Here is a 13977-nt window from a genome sequence, read left to right as displayed (position 1 = left end):
TTTTGCTGATGGTTCTTCATGCCCACTCATCTATAATATGTACTTTTTGCTCAAATAGTTTCACCCTCTCATAATCCTACAAATGTGCCAAAATTTGTATTGATTCTGTTTATTTAAACGTTTCACTTTTGTAACCTGAAACAACTTATATTTTCTGTTTACCAAAATTTAATCTGCTAGCAAAATCAAGCTTAATATATACAAAAAATCATGTTAAATTATTTTCAACATACAGTTTCTCAAATATTTATCCAGGGTAATTTTTTTTTACTAACATAGAGAAGAAGAAGAACAAATCTCTTCCAATAGTCTATCAATACAAAGATCTAAGTAATAGTCTGGTTTTTATTTTTCTTTTTTATATCTGAGTTTCCAAATAAGTTTTTATCTCGGGTTTTTGGAGACAAAACTAATTTCGAATATCTGTTTGCTGTCCCCATAAACCATTAAAATATCCTAAAAACTCCATCATTACAGCACTTAAACTACCTTTCCCAGACAGTTTCTCATATCCAATAATGGCACAAAAATAATTTATTGGAACATGAGTCCTGATTTTGGTTTTGTAACATATGGTTATACATTTATATCACACAATACAGCACTTTAAAATAGATGGAACTTACATAATTTGCATAGACTTACATGCTTGCCAATATCCTCAGGCTCTTTTGTATTACCTCCTTTGTATATTAAAATTGCATTGTTTAGGAATCATACCTAGAGTTTATCTGGGATAGCACAGACCCCTGCTATAGTTGCTTGCTGACTCACTAGATTGATTCTTTATCTGATTGGATGGAAAAACAGAATGAAGTTTCTATTAGAGCAAAGCTTCTTAAGGTCAATGATTTTATGAATATAAAATTAATAATATAAACCATTCTGAAAATGGCTGAAAATATCCAGCTGAAGTAACATAGAATAAAATAAAACATCGATTTCTGTTTCCATGTTTTTCCTGGAATGTATGCATTTTTGATCATCTTCTGTAAACAATGAAAACAGTACTACTTTGTGCAAACTCAGAACTTTCTCCCCTCCGCACTAAGAAGTGATCATTTCAGTGCTCTCCAGGCTTCACACCAAATTGATAATACACTATGCTTGCAGCAAAAAATGGTTCTCCTGCTTTCAGGGTTACATCAGAAATCTATCTTTCTCATTTCAAAAATAGTAAAAACATAGCCTAGAAAATTGCTTTGGAGGTAAAATAGCAAGACCTTTGTTTATGAGAGAAAGACCAAGTGTGTCATTCTCTTGCTCTGCCCTGGGCCAAACATGTTTATGTGCTGGAAGAATCCTCTTCTTACCTAAGAATGTACAGCTTTGTACATGTGCCCTATTTAATATCCCCTTGGGTTACAGCTGCCTCTACATGCTCAATTGGACTGTTTTCACTCGACTGCTTCCTATTATTTATATTTCTAAAAGCCAACACAGTTTGTGCATAATGTTAAAGTCTAATGGAACATTCATGTTTTATATTATATAAAGTTGCTTATAATTTTCTGTACATCAGTGGTATCTCTCCTGATAGGGATAATTCCCCAAATTTCAAAGATATCATTTTTAAAAGGAAAATATTTGTTTGAACTCAGACTAGGATCTCAAAGACAAGATGTTTCTATATGAAATAAGAAAGCGATTTGGAAAATTTCCTATCAAGCGTGATTCCATGACTTTTTCTATTTAAGATCTATAGGAGGACTTGTCATTTATCTGAATTAGGAAACTGATTACTTGAATGTAGAAAAAAAATGTCACTTGTTAAAATTCATGTTTCATATAAAAAATTTATATTTTTTTCTTGTAGGGGTTAGAGCTCTATGATTATACTGGGGTAGACATTATATTGTAAACAGTATTAGTCAATTTAGTTGAACCAATTTATTATGAAGTCAATGACTCTTTCCTTCCTGTTGGAGAAACAAAAACTTCTTGAAGTTCTATACTAAGAACAAGCTTTTCTATGTCCTGTCTGAATTGTAGAGATTTATATGAAACAGTTATTCCCAGCAGATACAAGTAAAGTATATGGTTTACAAACCTGGAGGCAAGTTTTAAAATACATGGTCCTGGCCATATATTTAAATTTTACCCTAATTTTATCCAATTGGTTTAAAACGACTGATTATCCTAGTTGACTGGAAAGAGAGCTCTTTTATTTTATTTTACTATTTAGGACCCAAAGCCTTGCTCTGTCACCTAGGCTGGAGTGAAGTGGTGCAATCTTGGCTCACTGCAACCTCCGCCTCCTGGGTTCAAGGGAGCCTCATGCCTCCACCTCTTGAGTAGCTGGGACTACAGGTGCATGCCACCATGCCGGGCTAATTTTTTGTATTTTTAGTTTCACCGTGTTGACCAGGCTGGTTTCAAACTCCTAATCTCAAGTGATCTGCCCACCTAGGGCTCCCAAAGTGTTAGGACTACAGGCATGAACCACCGCACCTGGCTGAGAGCTGCTTCTTTTAAAATGACTAATAAGGCATGAATAGACAGATTGTCCCAAAATTTAAACCAGGCAGCAAGTCGTAATAAAATGCAAGTTTTCACTTCAACTAGAAACAAATGGTAGGGAAGCAAAAGTGGTGAGCTTCTAGAGGTTGTTCCAAGGTCTACAGGAAAGGAAGCTGCTTCGGGAAGCAAAAGAAGAAAATATCTAGTTTCTTTTTCACCAAATTTTAAGATTACATGGAAGATACAATAACAAGTTCAACCCACTCAAAAGCACATCCACATTTATCTATTTAATATCTACTATATACATGCACTATCTGAAATCAAAGCAAAATAAAACAACTAGTTGTAAGACCCATAAACTGCTTAACAGTAGGCAGTGCCCTTTTATCCTCAACCTATAGTTGAAAAAATTGATGCCTTTTCCGCCAGGAGATAATAGGGCTAGGTGTTCCAGTGTTAGAGAAACGATGGAAGTCAGAAATTTCATGTCCCCCTGCCTTTCTTCTGCCATCTCTAGCTTATGGGACTGTAAGGTTTTCCCCAGAAGTTCCCATTGCTCTAACCAATTGATGACGGAGGTTAACAGTGGAATAAAGACACTATTCATATATTTCCCCATTTTGTGAGATTGACAATCTTATTAAATAGAGATTTTTCAGATCTAGGTAAATATTTGTGTTACTGAATTGACTTTGGGTAACTCTACAATACAAGACTTATGTTACAGAGTACGCAAATATATTTAATGTTAACTATATTAAAACTTATTTTCTTAGCTTTAATTGTATGAAAAAGGATTTAGAAATAAATTCCCCCTCCCCAAATTGTACATAAGTATAATAAAAATCAGCAAAGAAGTTAAATTAAAAATGTGTCTATAAAGAAAGAAACCACATTTTTTGGCCAACTTATCGCTTCTTATAGTGTACAGGGAACAACGTTTACTTTTATCATCATGAACACTGACAAAATATCCCTCTGAGTTCTGGGATGTAAGGGACTCTCTTGAACACTGTTAAAAACAAGTCCAGGCAAAAACCTGTTCCAATACACAGTGGCCCACAAGGTCACTGACTGTTTTTTAGAACACTTTGGCAAAAGGAATTAAAAAAATGCCTGCTGAATAACAAAAACAAAATGAAACAAAATAAACCATGAGTTATAGTTTGATAGCTAGTTTTGTCACATTCAAAAAAGTAAATGAATTCAATGATACATAAAATTACAATCATTTACTTGCTTCATAATTTAGAGTGTCAAAAGTGGTCAACATTCATGAAATTTATTGTTCAATGTGTCTAATTCTTGGAATCTAGATTTGTAGGTGCCCCTCCCCAAAAATTTCATGAACTAACATATATGGGTTGGAATCAAAATGGATTCACACATTTCATTCTTCCCATTTATAAAAGTAAAATATCTCTATGGCATATATTATCTTTTGTATGTATTAAATATTACATAAAAATTATTTAAGAATAAATTACATTCCATTTCCATAGGGAAATGTGGATACTTCATGCTCTTGAGAATCCAAACCAAGTATTAGAGTAAAATGAAAAGAAATAGAATTTGGTATCTTTAAAATTATATATAAACCTTATTTAAGGTCACAACATTATAAGGATCCCCTCATACATGATAGTTTATTTTGATTGAGAAAATATACAATACACAACTACTAGAAATGTATACTTCATTAATCACAGTGACATATACGAACATTTAAAAATATTTCATACAATATTATGAATACAATTATATTTAAATTTTAAATTACATTTAAATCAGTGGACATCTGAACCCCTAGAATCACTGTTGTCAGTCTGAGGCCAAAGGTTGTGGATTGCAAATTTGAAAGCTTTGTTTCTGCTGCTGCAAGTGAGAAACTATAGTTGTTGGAGAAGATATTTCCTACCATTGCTTAGCACTTTATGGTTCCAAGACGCTAAGTGAATGAATTTGGCCATGTACAGTGTTACTGTGGATTGAAGATGCATCAATACAAGTGCACATTCAAAAGAATAATAAAATCACAAAGAATATTTCTTTATTCCCCTCTTACTTCTATGCAGCATGTAAGAGTAAACCATCATCTCCTTTTTGACATTACTTCCTCTCCAGGCTTATAAAATACCATTTTAACTTGGTTTCCCTCCCACTTCACTTCTCTGAATCTCCTATCCATATTTCTCCCTACCTTGCTTTTTAATATTGGGGTTCCCAGGGCTAATCATGGGCCTTTCTTCTCATCTGTCTCTGCCATCACTCTGTATGTAATAACATAAAATCCATTGGATTTTTTGGAAGAAAACTGAAGCACCATTAAGCATAAACCTTTATTCAGAAGGCCAAGATGTGTTTGGGAGGAAGAGAAGAATTCTTATAATCTTTAGCAAAGAAGGCATCTGAAGTTCAACTAAGTTTCAGGAACAGTTGGTAAAATTGGTTCTCACACGAGAGGGATGGTTCTTGTAGTTTAATAGCCACTGGTTTGGTAATTTGAGCTTATTGAGAGGGTGGAAGGGACAGTTAGTGGGTAAGTTCAAATTCAAGAGTGGGTAGGAAAAAAGAGCTGCAGGTTCCAAGGGGATGCAATGGACACAGTAGAAAAATGGTAATCCTTCTAGGTGTCTTTCAATTTAATTGTCATATTCCTGCCAAGTACCAATATTTATTGCTTACATTATACTTATTTTCAGCTATTTGTGTTTATAATCACTTAATATGTGAGTAGACTATTTAGGTAGAAACTAATCTCTTACTGGGTTTTGCTCTGTAATACACTGTAATTAAATAAATAATTTTATCCCAAACACATTTTAAAATCACCTTGAAAGAAACAAGTTTTGTTCTAAAACAATATTCTTGTAAAATTGATATGCACCTTATATATGCCCAAAGCACTGGAAAATTATGACAGTTAATAGTCACCTGGTAAAAATAAATTATGAAAAGTAGTGTGTGTGTAGAAGTCAGATTGTAAGGACTCAAGTAAACTGTGTTTAGTGAGGAAGTGCAGTAAGTATAGACATTTATGTCTGGCTGAGAAGAGAAAAAGATTAATAACTTAAGGAGTCAAATGGAAGTGTTTCTTAGAATAAAGGGGTATAGTCCTGTAATTAGGCAAAGGAAAAAGAGGTTGAAGGGTAGAATAGTTGATGGAGTGGTGTCTCAGCAGATATTGGAAGTGATGAGAGCAGGAACAGACTGATGGAACCCATGTCAGGTGAGCTTCATCTTAGAAAGGCTGTCAGTAGAATCATTTTTTTTTTTTTTTTTTTTTAATTAATTTATTATTATTATACTTTAAGTTGTAGGGTACATGTGCATAACGTGCAGGTTTGTTACATATGTATACTTGTGCCATGTTGGTGTGCTGCACCCATCAACTCGTCATTTACATCAGGTATAACTCCCAATGCAATCCCTCCCCCCTCCCCCCTCCCCATGATAGGCCCCGGTGTGTGATGTTCCCCTTCCTGAGTCCAAGTGATCTCATTGTTCAGTTCCCACCTATGAGTGAGAACATGCGGTGTTTGGTTTTCTGTTCTTGTGATAGTTTGCTAAGAATGATGGTTTCCAGCTGCATCCATGTCCCTACAAAGGACACAAACTCATCCTTTTTGATGGCTGCATAGTATTCCATGGTGTATATGTGCCACATTTTCTTAATCCAATCTGTCACTGATGGACATTTGGGTTGATTCCAAGTCTTTGCTATTGTGAATAGTGCTGCAATAAACATACGTGTGCATGTGTCTTTATAGCAGCATAATTTATAATCCTTTGGGTATATATCCAGTAATGGGATGGCTGGGTCATATGGTACATCTGGTAATTTATAGATTCAATGCCATCCCCATCAAGCTACCAATGAGTTTCTTCACAGAATTGGAGAAAACTGCTTTCAAGTTCATATGGAACCAAAAAAGAGCCCGCATCTCCAAGACAATCCTAAGTCAAAAGAACAATGCTGGAGGCATCACGCTACCTGACTTCAAACTATACTACAAGGCTACAGTAACCAAAACAGCATGGTACTGGTACCAAAACAGAGATATAGACCAATGGAACAGAACAGAGTCCTCAGAAATAATACCACACATCTACAGCCATCTGATCTTTGACAAACCTGAGAGAAACAAGAAATGGGGAAAGGATTCCCTATTTAATACATGGTACTGGGAAAATTGGCTAGCCATAAGTAGAAAGCTGAAACTGGATCCTTTCCTTACTCCTTATACGAAAATTAATTCAAGATGGATTAGAGACTTAAATGTTAGACTTAATACCATAAAAATCCTAGAGGAAAACCTAGGTAGTACCATTCAGGACATAGGCATGGGCAAAGACTTCATGTCTAAAACACCAAAAGCAACGACAGCAAAAGCCAAAATTGACGAATGGGATCTCATTAAACTAAAGAGCTTCTGCACAGCAAAAGAAACTACCATCAGAGTGAACAGGCAACCTACAGAATGGGAGAAAATTTTTGCAGTCTACTCATCTGACAAAGGGCTAATATCCAGAACCTACAAAGAACTCAAACAAATTTACAAGAAAAAAACAAACAACCCCATCAAAAAGTGGGCAAAGGATATGAACAGACATTTCTCAAAAGAAGACATTCATACAGCCAACAGACACATGAAAAAATGCTCATCATCACTGGCCATCAGAGAAATGCAAATCAAAACCACAATGAGATACCATCTCACACCAGTTAGAATGGCAATCATTAAAAAGTCAGGAAACAACAGGTGCTGGAGAGGATGTGGAGAAATAGGAACACTTTTACACTGTTGGTGGGATTGTAAACTAGTTCAACCATTATGGAAAACAGTATGGCGATTCCTCAAGGATCTAGAAGTAGAATCATTTTCTAAGAGTGAGAGAGGTAGGGGAGGGCAGTGAACCCTTGGGAAACTGAGTAGAATGGGGATAAGCAACAGATGTCCTTTTGAAGGTCCTCTTGAGAGTCACTAGTTCAAGCTGCATGTTGACTGCTAGCTCCTCTTAAATAAGGACCTGATTGAAGTAAACAGCAGGAACCTTTGTATGGTCCAGGAAAATAGCATGCTAAGCAAATTAACAATCTAAGGGTGAAAATTTTGAACTCATACTATAATAAACATGGCAATAGACAATGATTACGTTCGTTTTGGCTGATTCTGTGGTTTGAAACACCTATGCAGGATCCTCACGATTCTAGGAAATATATATCCACTTTTCTCTATTTCTGTAAGCAGTGTATGTATTTCAAGATAGAGACTAAATTTCTTCAATGTTTGATAGCTCCCACCATGGCACATTAATCTCCCACCAATGAACACATACACTGACTTTTTATTATGTTTTAGCTTTTAATGAGTTTAAAGTTATCACCTGGTGACTCAAAACTTAACATATGCATATCTACTTTCCACAACATATTGAGTAATATTCTAATAGCCGACCCAGGGATAATCTTTATGAATGTTACAGGTACTATAACTATCTTACTAAAGTTATGCATAACAGCATATTCAGTTATAGATATACGATCAATAGAATGCAGAAACATGATTCAGCATAACAATCACAGTTAATTCTGAAAGGAGATCACATAAGAAATATCAGCACACTTTTCAGAAGGAACGATTATGACAAAAGACCAAGGCACAAATATGGTGAGGATGACTTAGGGGAGGGGGTGAAAGTGGGTGCAAATTAAACTTTGGACCTCCTGTAATGTTCTGAGACATGGAGATTTTCTTTAAACTTCTGGATGTGAAGGGAGAATAGTAGACATCCTTTAAGGTATCAGCCTAGCTCATTAGTACCCTTTAATTTATTAATAACTCTATGCAAACACAAACAAGAAACTCCTAGAAACTCATGTTTATACCACATAACTTTAGCCCTATGTTCAACTTTATTGAACTCCTCATTGTACACTTGACCCAAGCTTCCCTCTCCTGGGTTTTTCTCCTCTGAGAGTCTGGAATTTAAAAATAAGAAATGCTCATTTAAGGTAAGCTAATTTTATTTGTAATTAATTTATTTTGAGATGGAATCTCACTCTATAGCCCAGGCTGGAGTACAGTGTCAGGATTTCGGCTCACTGCAACCTCCCCCACCAAGGTTCTAGGGATTCTCATGTCTCAGCCTCCTGAGTACATGGGATTACAAGTGCCTGCCACCATACCTGGCTAATTTTTTTTTTTTTTTTTAGTAGAGACGGGGTTTCGCCATGTTGGCCAGGCTGGTCTCGAACTCCTGACCTCAAGTGATCCACCTGCCTTAGCCTCCCAAAGTGCTGGGATTACAGAAGTGAGCCACCACGCCTGGCCAAGTAAGCTAATTAAAAAAAAAAAAATCCTTGATATGCATTTCATAAGTCTCTCCATAGTCATAGATACAGGAATAAGAAAGGATTCAGTATGTGTTGTATGTGGTAAAACAGACAAAATGCACTATATTGTTTGCCTAAAAGGTAAGATTAATGCAATCCTAGCAAACATATGGCTGCTCTATGAGAAGTTTCCACTTCAGACCACTGAAAAATTCAGACTTGGCATTCTTACTGTGCTGCATATGCTTGTGCACACACACAACTGTTCTGAGTACAAATCATTTCACATAGGCATTTCGGAATGGATCACTGGAATGTTTTTGAGGAATGGATCCAATTTCTTGATGAGATGATCACCATTTATTGCTTTCGCTGAATGCTAAATTGTAGAGACACAGGCTCAGCAGGATTAAACACCAAAATAGGCTTCAAATGAAATTGACATCTCTCTCCTTGGAGGCCATTAGGAGGACTGACAAGTATTTAACTTTTAGAAGAAGTGTTCAAAGCTGATGAATAACCAGGGAAGTGGATGAAGCAGAATTGAGATAACGTAAAAAGTTTCAACATAATTTTTCCACAGTTCTTTAAAGTTTATGGTGAATAACTTTCATCTGTTAAGCTCAATAGTATTAATAGTAATAGTATTAATAGTAAATAATAGTATTAATTAATAGTAAAAAATACTGAAATAAATCCTAGGCAACAGCAAGACCCCCATCTCTACAAAAAATAAAAAACGTTAGCCAAACACGGTGGCACACACCAGTAGTCCCAGCTTAAGCAGTAGGATCCCTTGGGCTCAGTAGTTTGAGGTTGCAGTGGGCTATGTATGATTTCACCACTGCACCCAAGCCTGAGTGAAAGAGGGAGATCTTGTCTCTAAAACATTAAGTGATAATAATATGGAAAAGTTTTAAATCAAAATGAGAATTTGGCTTTTTCCACTATGACTTTTTTATTGTAATAATAATAAATAAAAACAAATAGCATTTATTGAGACCTTAATATATACATGCCTGCCAGGCATCATATTGAATCCTTCCATTTTATTTAATTTTGAAAAATTTTTTAATTCTCACTAGATAATAAACAATTACCCTATGATATACACAGATGTGAGAAGTAAGACCAGACCCAGGTTAAATAACTTGCCCGCACCCAACTCCTAAATGACACGGTTGAGATTTGAAGCAGTTTTCTGTCTGACCACAAAGCTCACATTCTCCTAACCACTCTGCAGTATTGCCATTATTCACTGTCTTACCTTCTAACAGTTAGAATTCAGTTTGATAAAAACATATACTATTGTGACCTCTATGTATGCCAAAGTTCTGCAAACTTCTCCAACTTCAATGTAACTTAATGAAGTAGAACAAATCAGTTTATCCATGTCATGTTCTATTCAGAATTCGTGGCATTCACTGTTGTTATCTTAGCTTTGTTTACTCTGTTGTTCTTACTGAAACTGCTTCTCATCTTCAGTTTTCAGCAGTGGTAAGATCAATCTTTCTGAGGCCATGCTAGAAAAAAAAATTGGGAGGTAAGATACAGAAAGATGTATTTAAGGCACGTGATATTTTCCATCCTTTCTCTTCTACCTTCAAAGATAGAATCCAGCATACAGGGATTTTCCCCATCTGAAAAAAAAAATCTATTCTGACAGTGTATGCAGAAAGAAAATTTTTCTAAAGTACCCATTTTCTTCTTCTAAAATGTTACTTTGAAATGCCAGCCCGTAATTTTTTCAGTGTAAATTACTGTAAAATTCAAAGGGAATTTAGTGGGTTTTTTTTGTCTGAACAACATATTCAATGTGCAATTTTAGTTCTTCAGTTTCCCATTATGGGGCTGGGTATTCTGCATATTTCTCACCTTAATTCGACATGGCATGTCTAACAATGTGAACTTCCTTTTTTTTTTTTTTTGGAGACACAAGATTTGGTGGTGGGTGACAATGGCTCCAGTCACAGTGTGCAATTAAGAACTTTGTGCATAATTCATGGACATTCCATTTTTACTTTACACATGTGCCATAGAATTCCAATTGAGTGTTCCCTAGCCTGTGGGAGAGAGAGAAGAAATGCTTTAAGAAGTATTTTTAATTCTCAGAGCATTTTATTTAAGATTTCTTAAATCATTAATTGATATAGGTCCTACAAAGTGCCTCCATTTAATCGGTTGCTTTGGTTTACTTTGACACTGATTTGACTTTAGACCTATATTCCATTCCTCTTTCTTGGTGTCCATAATAAAGCTCTCATGCATTTGCCCTACTCAGGGGCAGGTCATTTGTCAATATCATTTCATGCAGCTTAGTATTAAAGATGTCTTTGACTCACAGGATGATGCTATTTATTTACAGGAGAAAAAAGACTCAGATAACAATAATCCATTGGCAAACATAATGGAAAACAAAAAAAAATTGATTATAGAAATTATTGAATTTTTCTCACCCCTCACCCAAATAATTCAATAAATAAGAAAAAAGCAAGCAATTTATTTCAAAGTGAGCAGATGGAGATTGGAAAAGTGAACGGATAGGTACAAACACCTGATGCCCTGGAGGAAGAGAAGAGACCTACCAATTAATGAAAAGAAAATCTGGTCCAGGGAATGGAAAGAGAACACGTGCTCAGTTTAGACAAAGACTGAAGCAAAAGGGAAGCAACATACAGGAAACCCCCAAACAGGAGAAAGCCCCAGCCACGTAGATAAAGTTGGTATTTTTTTGTGTGTGCCAGTGAGGGGAGAAGACAAGACTGTAAGAGACAGTGGCTAGCCAGGGATGGGTGATGCTCAGGAAAGGCCTTGTTAGGATGGTGTGACGCGTATGCAGTAAACTGGACCAGAGCTACCACTTCCATGAAGGGAGAGAGAGTACTAGGCTTATGGCAGCAGCAGGAAGCAGACTGTTCCCAGTCATGGCATGAAGTTTGCCAGTCTGTTGAGGCTCCTTTTCAGTGTCTTCTCTTTTCTCAAGGAAGAGAGTCTTCTCTATGAGGTAGTGTCACCTTGAGCCTAAGGGTAGTTGTAGTGATAATGATAGCACCTATATATTTCAGATACTATGTGGATTCCCTGGTTCACACACGAGTTGTTGAGAAAGACTAGGGAACATCACTTTAGCCAGTTGAGAACCAGAGATCCTAAAGGACAGGCAGAAAGTAGATGGAAGTTGTTATAGAACTCAAGTCACCTTTGTCCCCTAACACATTTTGTAAACAATAGAAGACATTCTGATTCCCGAATTCTTGTTATTTCCCTTAAATCTTGCATATTTTCCCAGTGGGCCACATTGTTATTGTCCCACTGGGGGTCTTGGGCAGGGAACTTTTGGTCCGTGGTAGGAACACTTTGACCAGGAAGATGTTCACATTCCCAGACTACCATAGCAGCCCTACCGATCATACTTCTTTTCTCCCCCAAAAAGAGGATGCCTAGGATGGACATTAATTCGACCCAAGTGTATAGCTGAGGTCCTAAAAATTGATCAATTTGATTTTGCCACTCCATAAGGGTCATCTAACTAAGGGTCATCTAACAGTGGTTTCAGATTTTTTAAACTTCAAACTTCTGAACTGGTGAGGGGAGCATTTATGAAGCCAGTGGCTCCTCCTCCCTGTGGCACCTCTCTTAAGGGGAATGAAAGTTGAAGTTGATTCTTGGGTGGCTGGGGCAAGGGAAGTTTTGAATATCCTTTTTATATTGCTCTGTCTCACATTACAGTCCTCTTAGGGAGGGGGGTAAAGGACAGCCTCATGAGATAATTCCCAAGAGTCGGGGTTGTAAGGAGGAGGGACAATGTGAGCAGTGGAAGGATATGGAATGGGATTTATGGCAGCAGCATCTTCCTGGGGGGAAGGGTTGTGGGGTACTGAGCAGAGGAATATGGTCTATGGGATCTCATGCATTAGGGTCTTTAGGTATGGGGACTAGCTTGTCTCACTTTCCCTTTTGAGGTGTTAAACTGAAATTTTCCCTTGTTTTTAAGGGATAAAGGAGGACAAGTCCCTGTTTCCAACAAAGCACATTGTCCAGTTCTTCTTGATAAACCGAATTTTATTATTTAAATATTGAACTAAAAGCTGACACATTACATCCTCATTTGACCCAAAGTTTGGCCAGAAAATAGAGGGTTTGAGGATGGGTCCTTGAGTCCCAATAAAACAGCAATACTTTATTATTTTTTGCTTTTTCTTATGTTTAGTACTTTAAGTTCTAGGGTACATGTACACAACATGCAGGTTTTACATATGTATACATGTGCCATGTTGGTGTGCTGCACCCATTAACTCATCATTTACATTAGGTATATCTCCTAATGCTATCCCTCTCCCCGACCCCCTCCACACAATAGGACCCGGTGTGTGATGTTCCCCTTCCTGAGTCCAAGTGTTCTCATTGTTCAATTCCCACCTAGAGTGAGAACATGCAGTGTTTGGTTTTTTGTCCTTGTGATAGTTTACTGAGAATGGTGGTTTCCAGCTGCATCCATGTCCCTACAAAGGACACTAACTCATCCTTTTTTTGGCTGCATAGTATTCCATGGTGTATATGTGCCACATTTTCTTAATCCAGTCTGTCACTGATGGACATTTGGGTTGATTCCAAGTCTTTGCTATTGCGAATAGTGTCGCAATAAACATACGTGCGCATGTGTCTTTATAGCAGCATGACTTATAATCCTTTGGGTATATACTCAGTAATGGGATGCCTGGGTCAAATGGTATTTCTAGTTCTAGATCCTTGAGGAATCGCCACACTGTTTTCTACAATGGTTGAACTAGTTTACAATCCCACCAACAGTATAAATGTGTTCCTATTTCTCCACATCCTCTCCAGCACCTGTTGTTTTCTGACTTTTTAATGATTGCCATTCTAACTCATGTGATATGGTATCTCACTGTGGTTTTGATTTGCATTTCTCTGATGGTGAGTGATTATGAGCATTTTTTCATGTGTCTGTTGACTGCATAAATGTCTTTTGAGAAGTGTCTGTTCATATCCTTTGCCCACTTTTTGATGGGGTTGATTTTTTCTTGTAAATTTGTTTAAGTTACTCGTAGATTCTGGATAATAGCCCTTTGTTAGATGGGTAGATTGCAAAAATTTTCTCCCATTCTGTAGGTTGCCTGTTCACTCTGATGGTAGTTTCTTTTGCTGTGCAGAAGCTC

At 36.7% G+C, this 13977-nt stretch overlaps 1 long non-coding RNA gene across 1 annotated transcript; it reads right to left on the bottom strand.

The window, feature by feature from the left end:
- Nucleotides 1-593: 593 nt before the first annotated feature.
- On the bottom strand, nt 594-10958 carry LOC126931273 (uncharacterized). The gene is made up of 3 exons (XR_007717816.1): nt 10676-10958; nt 10068-10323; nt 594-790 (listed from the first exon to the last, which is right to left on the bottom strand). It is a non-coding gene; the product is annotated as an uncharacterized LOC126931273 (long non-coding RNA).
- Between the last annotated feature and the right edge of the window lie 3019 nt (nt 10959-13977).

The sequence above is a fragment of the Macaca thibetana genome, chromosome 11, assembly GCF_024542745.1.
Source record: "Macaca thibetana thibetana isolate TM-01 chromosome 11, ASM2454274v1, whole genome shotgun sequence".
Lineage (NCBI taxonomy): Eukaryota > Metazoa > Chordata > Mammalia > Primates > Cercopithecidae > Macaca > Macaca thibetana.
This window is presented reverse-complemented; position numbering and strand designations above follow the sequence as displayed.